This window comes from Drosophila gunungcola, unplaced genomic scaffold (assembly GCF_025200985.1).
Source record: "Drosophila gunungcola strain Sukarami unplaced genomic scaffold, Dgunungcola_SK_2 000010F, whole genome shotgun sequence".
Lineage (NCBI taxonomy): Eukaryota > Metazoa > Arthropoda > Insecta > Diptera > Drosophilidae > Drosophila > Drosophila gunungcola.
The window spans coordinates 462170-474722 of record NW_026453198.1 but is presented as its reverse complement, the minus strand read 5'-3'; the positions used below and the strand labels follow the sequence as shown (position 1 = coordinate 474722).

Below are 12553 nucleotides of genomic sequence, written 5' to 3'. Positions count from 1 at the left end.
GCAACATAGCGGTAGGAAAACCTACACAAAATCAAACTCGTAAACAAATTTTGGGAAATCGAAAAGTGTAAAATAGGCAAAGGCATTCTCACTGAACAAGAAAAACAATGCGAGGAATACTTTCTACAAACAGTCTCAATTCAAGAGGAGGGTCTAATACAAGTCAGACTTCCATTCAAGGAAACCCCTGATAAACTAGGAAATTCATTCGATCAGGCTCTTAAAAGATTCATGTTGTTGGAAAGGAGACTCAACAAAAATCCCCAACTAAAACAGTCATATGTAAATTTTATGGAAGAATATCTCGCACTAGGACATATGTCACAAACTGAAAGCGTATATCGTGCTAAGCCACACTTTTACACACCGCATCACTGCGTCTTACGGCCGGAGAGCCTGTCAACAAAACTGCGCGTGGTCTTTGACGCATCTGCCAAAACCACCTCTGGAAAGTAGCTCAACGATATTCTTTTGGTAGGTCCCACAATACAAGCAGACCTCATCATAACACTTTTAAAGTTCCGTTTTAATAAATTCACACTAACAGGAGACATTGTTAAAATGTATAGGCAGTTTTCTGTTCACGAAGATAGAAATTTTTAATTAATTCTCTGGCGAGGAGATTCAACTAACGAAATAAAAACTTACAAGTTAAATACAGTAACGTACGGTATGTCAGCTGCTCCGTTCCTAGCCATACGAGCTTTACGTTACAGCGCAGAAATCAATGGAAAGGACTGCCCACTCGGTGCGTCGGTGCTGCATAGCGATTTGTATGTGGACGATGCATTAACTGGCGCAGATACCTTAGCCGAATTAATGGAATTAAAGGAACAGCTCACCAAAATATTAGGTAGGGCTGGATTACAACTCGCAAAGTTTAGCAGCAATTCAATTTTCGACATATTAGGGCTTATAAGTCCTATTATAATACGTGCTAAAATATTTCTTCAAGATCTCACACTGAAAAGGCTACCATGGGATACATGCATCAACGAAAAACAACTCGGCATGTGGACCGAAGTCACCGATGATCTTCGTGTGTTAGAAAATCTTACTGTACCGCGTTATGTTCTCACTGCAAATTCCAAAGCGTTTGAAATCCACGCTTTTGCGGACGCCTCCGAGCGGGCGCACGGTTGCTGTTCATACATTCGTGTTCAGAACGAAATGAAAATTGGGATCAATCTTCTGATGGCCAAGTCTAAGGTTGCATTAATCCGCGCACAGTCGTTGCCCAAGCTGGAGCTATGCGCTGCGTTACTAATGAGCAGAACGTGGCGAAAAATTTCAGGATTGCTAGAACCTTATCTCTCAAGTGTGTACTTCTGGACGGATTCAACTATTGTCCTTCTTTGGATGACAATGCGTTCTTCACAATTACAATGTTTCGTAGCTAACCGAATTTCCGAGCTACAAGAGAACAACGACGACATTATCTGGAAACACGTCCCTTCGGCAAAAAACCCGGCAGATATCATATCACGAGGATGTCGAGCCGAGGATCTTTGGACCAATATGTGGTATACTGGACCAGCGTTCTTGAGAGAACCAAAAGAAAAATGGCCTGTTCTTAGTGGAGCTCTTCCAGAACCGATAGAAGTGCGAAATCGGGTTGTACTGCAATGCGCCAGTGCCGAAGAGTCCATTTTAGACTCCATTATCGACAACAGTTCATCATACATAAAAATAGTCCGGATTCTCGATTATGTCTACCGAGCTATCAACAACGTTCCAGCAGCTAAACACTTAAAAGGAAAGGACGTCTCACACATTCGTGCGCGCGAAATGGAACACACATTTTGGAATATTATATCTCACATTCAAAGGAATGTGTATTCGTCTGAAATTCTTGCGTTAAAAAAAGGAAAGCCGCTGCAGCCAAGTTTGCAAACGCTTACACCTTTTTTACAGGAGACTACATCAGGAATCGTTATATTGAGGGTAGGAGGAAGACTTGAATATCTACATCGCTCAAATCATCATGCTGGTCCTAAGGCACTGCTAGCAATCTTGCGTCATAAATTGTGGATAATTAACGCCCGAGCAGTAATTCGAAAACTTGTTAGAAACTGTATCCATTGCTTTCATTATAAGCCCCAGTTGATGAAGCAAATCATGGGAGATTTACGAGCCGATAGGTTAAGGCAAAATCGACCATTTTTGATTTCGGGCGTAGACTTCTGCGGCCCATTTTTCACAAGTTATAGGATTAGGGGTAAGCCGCCCTACAAAACCTATGCCGCAATCTTTGTTTGCTTTACATCAAAGGCCATTCACGTAGAGCTCGTGACTGAGTTGTCTTCGGTTGCATTCTTGCTGAGTGTCCGCAATTTTATCGCTCGGAGAGGCATCCCTCTAAAATTGTATTGCGACAACGGCACCAACTTTGTCGGAGCCTCATCCAGGTTAAAGGAATTCAAGGATCAAATGCTTAACGACGTATCATTAAACTTTCTTCATTCATACAGTAGTTGTAAAGGCTTCGAATTCTGTTTTATACCCCCCAGGTCACCCCATTTCGGTGGAATTTGGGAAGCCGCAGTCAAATCAACGAAGACTTTTGTATTAAAAACGGTTTCAAATGCTAACTTAACTCTAGAAGAGCTTCAGACCGTGTTCATAGAAGTGGAGGCTATTCTCAACTCAAGGCCAATAGCTCCCGCATCTGATGACCCGAATGACGACGAGGCAGTCACTCCAGCTCATCTGATAATTGGTTCAAGCTTACTAGCCGCACCTGTCGAAAGACTTTTCAACGCCATGGATCCAAAAGGAATGCGCTCTCTCGATCGTTGGCAAAGGGTTGCCTACCTCAAGCAACAATTCTGGCACGACTTAACGACGTATCATTAAACTTTCTTCATTCATACAGTAGTTGTAAAGGCTTCGAATTCTGTTTTATACCCCCCAGGTCACCCCATTTCGGTGGAATTTGGGAAGCCGCAGTCAAATCAACGAAGACTTTTGTATTAAAAACGGTTTCAAATGCTAACTTAACTCTAGAAGAGCTTCAGACCGTGTTCATAGAAGTGGAGGCTATTCTCAACTCAAGGCCAATAGCTCCCGCATCTGATGACCCGAATGACGACGAGGCAGTCACTCCAGCTCATCTGATAATTGGTTCAAGCTTACTAGCCCCACCTGTCGAAAGACTTTTCAACGCCATGGATCCAAAAGGAATGCGCTCTCTCGATCGTTGGCAAAGGGTTGCCTACCTCAAGCAACAATTCTGGCACCTTTGGCATAGGGACTACATACGCAGTCTTCAGCAACGAACCAAGTGGCCAGTCAGACAGCCAAACTTGGAGGTTGGCCAGCTTGTCATTGTTCAAGAGTATAACATGTCTCCACAACAATGGGTCCTTGCAAGAGTGACCAATGTTATCACTGGACGAGACGGAGCAGTGCTCGTCGCCGATTTGAAAACTTCAAAGGGTACTATGAGGCGTCCGATTCATAAACTCGCTCTCCTCCCCGCAGCTTAATCTTAAAGAATGGTTGTTTAACGGGGGAAGAATGTCGGAGGAGATCTATTGTTATAATTATAAGTTTTGAATTTGAATTTAACGTAACTGAAATTGCATTTAACATTTTACCAACACTGCGCCACGCATAACATTCCGTAAACTTAAGCCAAATTTAATGTAAGCGCGGAAGCGCAGCTCACTTTGCTTTCGTCGATCACGCTAACAAGACAATTTTTACAATTTGAAGAATAATAAAAACACATGTCTTGAGAAATTACGCATCAGAACACAACACGAGACTCAGAGCATTATCAATCGCTCATGGATGACGGAAAATAGCCAGTTAGCTGCAACAAAAAGCTATGATGATTTTCAGCTTAATTATTTGAGTTCCTATGGCAGCTATATGATACCGTTTTCCGATTTGAATACAATTAAAAGCGTAATTCTAAATTGTCAAATAATTAAATAGTCAAAAAAAATTTTAAAAAAAATTACAAAATAAAAAAGTTAAATAAACAATTTTTTTTTTATTATTTTTTTTATTGTTTCCATGGGAGCTTTAAGTTATAGTCGTCCGATTTTGATGAAATTTAAACCGTAATTCTGAAATATTAAACCATTACTATATCTCGAAGAACTAATTAAAAGATTAAGAAACAGCAAAGTTATAATTTTTTTTTATTTATTTTTCGGATTGTTCCTATGGGAGCAATATGATATAGTCGACCGATTTTGATAAAATTTAAACCATAATTCTGAAATATTCAACCATTACTATAAGTCGATTTTCTCCAGTTCGTGTCCGTGGTCCCTACGAATCTGGATAGATTGCTTATACATCCGGAGGAAATTAATAAGCAATATAAGGATTAAGAGTCCAGTAATGAGGCAAAAAACATTGTCGATTTTAGTGATGTCCTCCTTGTGATCTACAATTTCGACGTTGTATACCACGTTGGCCGTGCTGTCGAATGCTTTCCAAATTAGATCACTCGGATAGGTCCTCCGCGTTTGCTGTTTTCGCCGGTAGTGGACTTATCGCGGTACCGCGGTCGTTTCTGTCTCCACTCCCGATTCGCAATTTTCTTGGATTGAGACTGCTCGATCATAAGGTGGGGGACCTTTTATACCGGTGGTATTGCTTCCGGGTCATCTAAGTGTACAGCATTTCCCCGTTTTCTGGCTTAATGGCCCTGCACTTCACAGTGTCTTCTGTCTCTGGTTATTTAATTTTTTTTGTTTTATTCCTTACCGCGCCTTAGCCCGCTTCCGTAACAATTAAGCTGGAGACTAATTAAGGGGTTACATAGGTGTTGCTGACGAGGATTGCAAACAATCCAATTTGAAAAGTCAGTTTATTTAAAATTAGATTTTTGAAAGTTTTTTAACACTATTTGCCAGTGTGGCCCAATTAAAAAAAAGGAAGCTATTGGAAAATTGACGAGCGGCAAGCTACAAGTGAAAGAGAGAAAATGTATTAATTAATGCTTTATGAACTAAATTTATATTGATGTAAAGAATTCAGCTTACTGAAAACGAAAGCTTGTTCCAACATTCTGAAATACTTCGCCATCCGGAAAATTCTGTGCCAAGGGTGCACGTACTTTCGGGAAAGCATTCTTCTACCAAGGGTGTAGGATAGTGACCATCAATTCCCAATCCGCAAGTTGGACGACTCTGACGATTACTAGCCACAGGAGCTGCGCAGTATACATAGAGAGTGACGTCTCAGGTGCGAAATGGATTACGCAACATGACGCGGATCTGATGATTAGCAGGCTCAGTTGGAATCGCAGGAGGCAGTTCCATTCATAGGATTTGAGGAGGGAAATATATCTGGACAAACCGTGGTACAATCAAATTACAATAATTCATGTCGCTTGAAAATGCAAATACACCGATGAGGCTTGACCACGCCAGGTACATGATGGGGCTGGGCAGCTGCTCACACCTCAAATGAACATGGCCAACAAGAATTTTCAAGGACAAACGGCTCCTTATATGCATCAGCAGGTTGCACATGAGTTTATCCCGACCAACTTTTCGAACGCGAATCTGCAGGGAAGCAGCGCAGCGCATTTAGGATCGATGAATAACTCGACAGTTATAAAACTGGCACTCGCAGTTCAGTATTATTGTGCCACTTTGCTGCCAGTGGGATTGCAAAAATACCTAAACGACTCTGCTCTGTTGACTGATTTGGTTGGTAAGTTGTCGAGGAATTGTAGCTAGGCAATTTTGCCACCTTTGACAATTGACTGTTTGGCATAGAAATGTGCGCTACGATGGTCGCACCTTATGACGGGCAATCAGAGAAAGACAAAAGTGGAAAGTACTTAAGGGAACGAATATTGGTGCACGATATGGTGGAAAGCAAGAACATTGTCCGTCATTGCAAAGTAAAGAAACCTTGCAACCTCAATGAATGCAAACTGCCACACAATGGGGTTCTGCACGCTGCGCCCACAGAGGCTAACAGAGAGATTTGTAACGAGAAGCAAAACATCCCCACGACAAACAGCGAGTCAGCAGTTTTCTTCCATGAAAAATCGACAACAAATGCTCTGTTTCGTTAGTCCCGAAGTGTGAATTTTTATGCTCTTATCGACGAAGGTGCATCCTGCTTGCTAATGAAGCGAAGCTTAGCTGATGAGATTGGCCTTGACGGCCCTGAAGAACGGTTGTCCCTTAAGTGGACCAGCGACATGACACAGACTGAGGCAAAATCGATAGTCTGCGCCAGAGCAACTGCTAACGGGCAACCAGAAAAAAAAAATATGCTTAAGGGAGTAGGCACTGTGAGTAAATTGGATCTCCCGATACAAAGCATCGATGATAAGTCCCCGTTCCATTCCTGTTAAACCTTTGCGATCCAAGGGAGATGATCAGTCGCTAAAAATAATGGAAGCAACCACCAAATATATCGCAGGCGAGAGTCGTTGGGAATTTGGCCTGTTATGGAAGTATAAAACGGCTCTTAAACGCCTCAAGAGCCTTGAGGCGAAGATTTTGAAGGACCCGAAGCTAAAGATGTTGCTGACTGGTGAGGAGATGAAGAGAAGGAATACATTAGCAAACTGGAAAATTGCGGGTTGTCAAAAGGCGTACGTTCTTGGTATCTTCCTGTATTTACAGTTACAAACCCTAACAAAAAAATACGTGTTTAGTCTGCGTCGTGGAAGCACAAGTAGATAGCATATCACTAAATGACACTCTTCTAAAAGGACCGAATATGCTAGTGTCCCAGCTGGGAGTGCTTTTGCGCTTCAGAGAAAGACCTATAGCGGTGTCGGGAGATATAAGATAAATATTCCACCAAATTAAGGTTTCTATGGTAAAATGGAGAAATTGTTCGCCCACCAGATACATTCGTAATGCAAGTGATGACCTTTTGTTCCAAAAGTCATCCTGAAGCAGTAAAGGCGATTTGCTAAAACATTCGGTTGATATGAAGGATCAAATGGTTCAACTAGCGAACAGTTTTAAAGAAATGTGGATTCGAAGTGACAAATTGGCTATCCAACTCCAAGCGCGTCGTATAATCTCTGCACGATGAACTTGAAGCGCCAACCAAATATCTTGGCACACATGAGGAACCGTGGAGGAATGTGGTGGTTGACAAAGTCCGACATGTTGAAACTTGTTATCCGGTCTGATTTGCTTCAGAGGTCGCCCGGCACGTACATCAAACGCCGAGTGTTGAGTTTTGTCATGTCCGTTTTCATTCCGCTTGAACTTCTTGGATCTTTTAGCATTCGCTCTAAAATCAGGCAATCACGACGCAATTAAGGAACCTGATGAGACTGACTGGCTGAGTTGGCAAGCCTTACTACCCAAATTAAGCAATATGTGCATCGCTCGCTGCATGTCATGCTTAAGTAGCGCTAGAAGCCTGCAACTGCACATGCTCGTTGACGCCAGTCTGGATGCTTACTCTGCAGTACCATACTTGCGAGCCGATTTTGGTAACGAAATCCGGTGCCCATTAATGGCTCCTTTAAGACCAATATCTGTACCACGAATGGAGTTAATGGCGGCGGTATTGGGATTGCGCCTAGCTAAATGTTTGGAGTCGGAACTAAAAGACAAAATTGAAAAACTCACATTCTGGACTGATGCTCAAAATATTTTGTTCAGGGTAAGGTCCAACGCTCGTGGCTCTAAGAGTTGCAGAAATCCTTGAAGGATCTGAAGTTGATGAATGGCGCTGGTTACCATCGGAACGTAACATAGCGGATGAAGGTACTAAATGGTCTACGAAATTTAAATTAAACAGCTCAATTAGATGGTTTTCCGGTTGTTTTTTTTGTTGCAAGAGTCGGGGTGGCCGCTTAGAAATAAACTAAGCGTGTCCGAAGTACTTTTTCACAAGGAGGAGCCGCGTAAGCAGATATCGGCTTTGGCATCTATTATGCCGATATCACTACGTTTCAGCAAATTGGACCGTCTGCGTGCTGGCCAGAGAAGAGCTTTGGATTTTTTACGTTTGGTGTCTGTCAAACCTAATGGACGGAGAAATCGTTGTCAACGAAATACGACAAAGCTAGAAGGCCTGCGATCCCTTGTAAAGGAAATCATTAAAAACTCTCCGAAGTGTTGCATCAGACGAGCACAGCCGCTTTCACCATCTATGGGAAGCTTGCCGAAGGAAAGCTTATCGCCGTATACCCTACCATTCACGTATACTGGAGTGGACTACTTCGAGCCGATTGAAATCGTCATGGGACGTCGCCGCGAAAAGAGATGGGGAGTCCTATTCATCTGCCTTACAAATCAAACTGTTCACTTGTAAATGGTGTCTCTAAAAATTTTAGCAGACAATAAAACGAATTTTCGTGGCGCTAGCAGAGTAATTGCGCTAGATATCGAAAGAATATTAACATCAGCTGTACAGCATCGATCCTGACCGAAATCATGTCTAATGCCGGACTGCGCGAAGAAGGTTTGCGCGCTGCCTTAGCCGATGTGGAATGTACTTTAAACTCTAGGCTAATGAATTATATTCCGTTGGAATCTTAAAATGCGGAAGCTCTAACACCGAATCACTTTTTGGTTGGTAATTCGAGTGGACTTCGTGATCGTGGCCCAATGGTCTGCACTGGACTGGCCAAGAATTTTAGGACTGCTGCTCAACAAGCAGACCGATTCTGGAAAAGATGGATTCGAGAGTATTTGCCTTCACTGACAGGACGAATAAAATGGTTTTATCCAACTTCGATTTCTATATATGAAGTTGTTTTCATCGTTGATGAAACGAGCAAGCGGAACTCCTGGACAAAGGGAATTGTTGTGGATGTTCACCGAGTGAAGGATGGCTAAGTACGTAGCGCTGTTGTGCGTACTCCTGATGGACTTGTTACTCGCCCGCAGTCAAGTTGACATCTTGAAGATTGGTAATACTCAGCGAAGCGACTCAGAAGAATTACGAGGTAAGGAATGTTGTGAGGGTGACGAGGATTGTTCAGTCGCGCGCTAACAGTCCAATTTGAAAAGTCAGTTTATTTGAAATTAGATTTTCGTTAGTTTGACAATACACAAAAGTTGCTTAACACTATTTGCCAGTGTCGCCTTATTTAAGTTTGACATAGTAAGGAAGTTTCAGTTCAGTTTAGTTCAGAAAGAGGAGGGACGCTATTGAAATATTTACGAGCGGCAAACCACATGTGTAAGAGAAAAAATGTGTTTATATTAAAATAAAGATTTCAGCTTTCTGTATACTGTAAACGAAAACTCGACGTAAGTGGAAAACCCTCTGGGAACCTGAATGTTCCAACAATGGGTTTCCTCGTACAAAAACCAGCCTATATTCAATAATTTTTTTTCTTATGAAAAATGATATATTTTTTACAAACTATTTTTATTTTAAAAATAAAGGTTTCAATCGTTTTTTTTTTAATTTCAAAAAAAAATATTCAAAACTGGGCTATTACGGCGTCATTTCCAGCAGTCCCTTGGAAAAAAGTGTCTCCGTGTGACTGCAAAACTTATTTCAGGATCATCAGCAGTAAAAAATTAAAAATAGATGTTAGACATTGGACGTAGGGCAAAAAAAAGACAGATTTTTGCCAAAACTACCATTTTTATAAAAATGTCCTACGTTCAATGTCTAATACCTAGTTAGAGGGTATTATAATTTCAGTCAGAAGTTTGCAACGCAGTGAAGGAGATATTTCCGTCCCTATAAAATATATATTTATTCTTGATCAGCATCACTACGCGAGTCGATCTAGCCATGTCCGTCTGTCCGTCCGTCTGCCCGTCCGTTTCTACGCAAACTTGTCTCTCAGTTTGAAAGCTATCTGTATGTAAGATTTTTTTCAAAAGTTGTTTTTCTTTGGCAAGCCGAAGTTTATATACCCTTGCAGCTATTGCAAAAATTAAATATTCTTTAAGACATTAAAATTATCATTTACTTGCGTATATGTTTAAAAACATTGAAGCTATGATGAATTGCAGCTCAATTATTCGATAGTTCTTATGGCAGCTATATGATATCGTTTACCGGTTTTAATAAAATTTAAAGCGTAATTCTGAACTGTCAAATTATAAATAAGTCAAATATTATATAATAACAAGTCAAAAGAAAAGTTACATTTAAAAAGAATGATTTTGATGAAATCTAAACCGTAAAACTGAAATATTTAACCATTACTATATGTAATCAGCAAAGTTATAATTTTTTACTTTTCCGATTGTTTCAATGGGAGCTATATGAAATAGTCGTCCTATTTTGATGAAACTGGAACCGTAATTCTAAAATAATTAACCATTACTATATGTCGACGAACTAAAAACAAATTTAAAAAACAGCAAAATTATAATTTTTTTAAAATATTTTTTCGGTTGTTCCTATCGGAGCTATACGCTATAGTCGTCCGATCCGGCTCGTTCCGACTTATATACTACCTGCAATATAATGACAACTTTTGGGAAAGTTTCATTCATATAGCTTTAAAACTAGTTTGCGTGGAAACGGACAGACGGACGGACATGGCTAGATCGACTCTCATATTTATGCTGATCAAGAATATATATACTTTATAGGGTCGGAAACGTCTCCTTCACTGCGTTGCAAACTTCTGACTGAAATTATAATACCCTCTGCATGGGTATAAAAAGAAGGCAAATAAGAACAAGAAATAACGCTACATAAGTAATTCTCCTACAAAACAATCGAAGTTTAGGTGGCGCCATCGGTCGAACTGCATAGCCAACACTAGAAGCTAAGAGCGTGCAGCACCCCCACCCCCACCGCTAACAGTTATGTAATTCTTTATCTCCGACAAGTGGCAAGCCAGTGGCAGAGGGGTGGCAGGGGGGCGGCAGAGGGTCTACCAATAGTTATGACCGAAACGCACAACAATCAACCTTCACTTTTTAACATTTCTCACAGTGACGGTACATATTTTCACGATTTGTGGTCGCACTGCTTAGGAAATACTAGAATCTGCATGCCAAATCCCAAATCTCTAGCTTTTATAGTTTCCGAGATCTTGACGTTCAGACAAACGGACAGGCAATCAGACGGACTGACAGACGGACATGACTAGATCGACTCGGCTAAAATATATATATCAATAATATATATACTTTATATATATATATACCATTTTACTCTATGAGTAAAACAAACAAACAACAGATCAAAAAACAAAAAAATGTTAATAAATGGAACGCGGGAACTCAACAAAATCGTAGTACTCGAAATAATTGAATAGTAAAATTTTGTTTTTATGTATTTGTATTTGATGATCAGCGAACAAAGCAAAATGTTAAAAAAAAATTGTAAAACGGTAATGCCAACCTGATTTTATAGTAAAAAACATGCTTGCAAACAAAGTTAAAAATGTTATTAAACTTCAAATAAAGAGCAAGCCTTATTTACTATGAAGTCAGTTGCCAAAAAGTTAAAGTGTTTCTATAAATAACATAGAAGAAATTTTTGAATGAAAATGCTTGCACGTCCAAAATCAAACATAGGTTGATGTAATCGAAATGCTCGGGGCGTGTTGTCACAAAAAATACCACATAGTGCATTGCGACGTTGACAAGATAGATTTGAGGAAGCTCATGCAAGAACTCCAGCAAGGCCCACGCAAATTCGACGTCGATATGTTCTGTGCTGCATTTGATTACGACCCTCTTATCGACTATAATGTACATTGATATAATGGAATGATGAATATTATATGCCCACATTGTAAAGCGGATAAACTTAGAGGAATTGTGTTTTTCACATGGGCAGTTATATGTTGTATGTTCGAGAGTCGGCACTGCACATAGTTTATTCATTCATGCACCGTACAGTAAAACTAAAAACGTTGTTTATACAATTGTTTTGGATTAGAATTTAAATTTTTGAGATTTATAATTTGTTATATGTGCTTATTTTAAACTAAAAGGAAACTGTAGAATAAATAGTTCAAATGTTTGATAAGTATAAATTTGGAATTTTTTATTGAATTGATTTGACAATTTTCTTATGAATCGTAATTTTTCATGCTTTTGAATAAAAGCGTTATAAAAATGTTATTGAGCGAATGGATTAAATTGTTCTAATGCATCTTCATAATCTTAAGCGAAGTGTGCTTGATTAGGTAGTAATATATATATTATTATACATAAAATACCAATCAATCAAATATTATATATATACAAATAAAAATAATGCAGGAGTGGAACTTGGGCCGTGCACGCCCAAGACCTACCCAACGCGCTGCGCCACTAACCCCTTGCATTCTATGTGCACAATGCCCATATTATTTTGTTCTTCTTTGTCAACATGATACTTAAATCGAGTTGACAAAAATTGAAATTCAGAAGACAATTTATGTTTGACGAAAAATTCAAGGTCATCTCCAGGAATTTCTAAAAATAGAACTATGTGGCACGAGTATGTATAAAGCACAAATACCTGTGAAGTTTGTTTTGTTTTTGGCTTTGCAAAAAAGCAGCAATATAGAGACATTTTCTTGCTCTCCGTTAATCATCTTAGTGTTATAGAGTCTTTGCCTAGATCTTGTGTTTAGAAGATAAGGGCAATCACTGCTGTCCTTCTAACTACGCACCTAGCATAATTC

The 12553-nt window shown here is 39.9% G+C and overlaps 1 protein-coding gene across 6 annotated transcripts in view; it reads right to left on the bottom strand.

Annotated features, from left to right (window-relative positions):
• The window catches only part of LOC128263668 (scavenger receptor class B member 1), a 294139-nt gene that overhangs the window by 101528 nt on the left and 180058 nt on the right, over nt 1-12553 (bottom strand). The gene's annotated exons all lie outside the window — the stretch shown is intronic.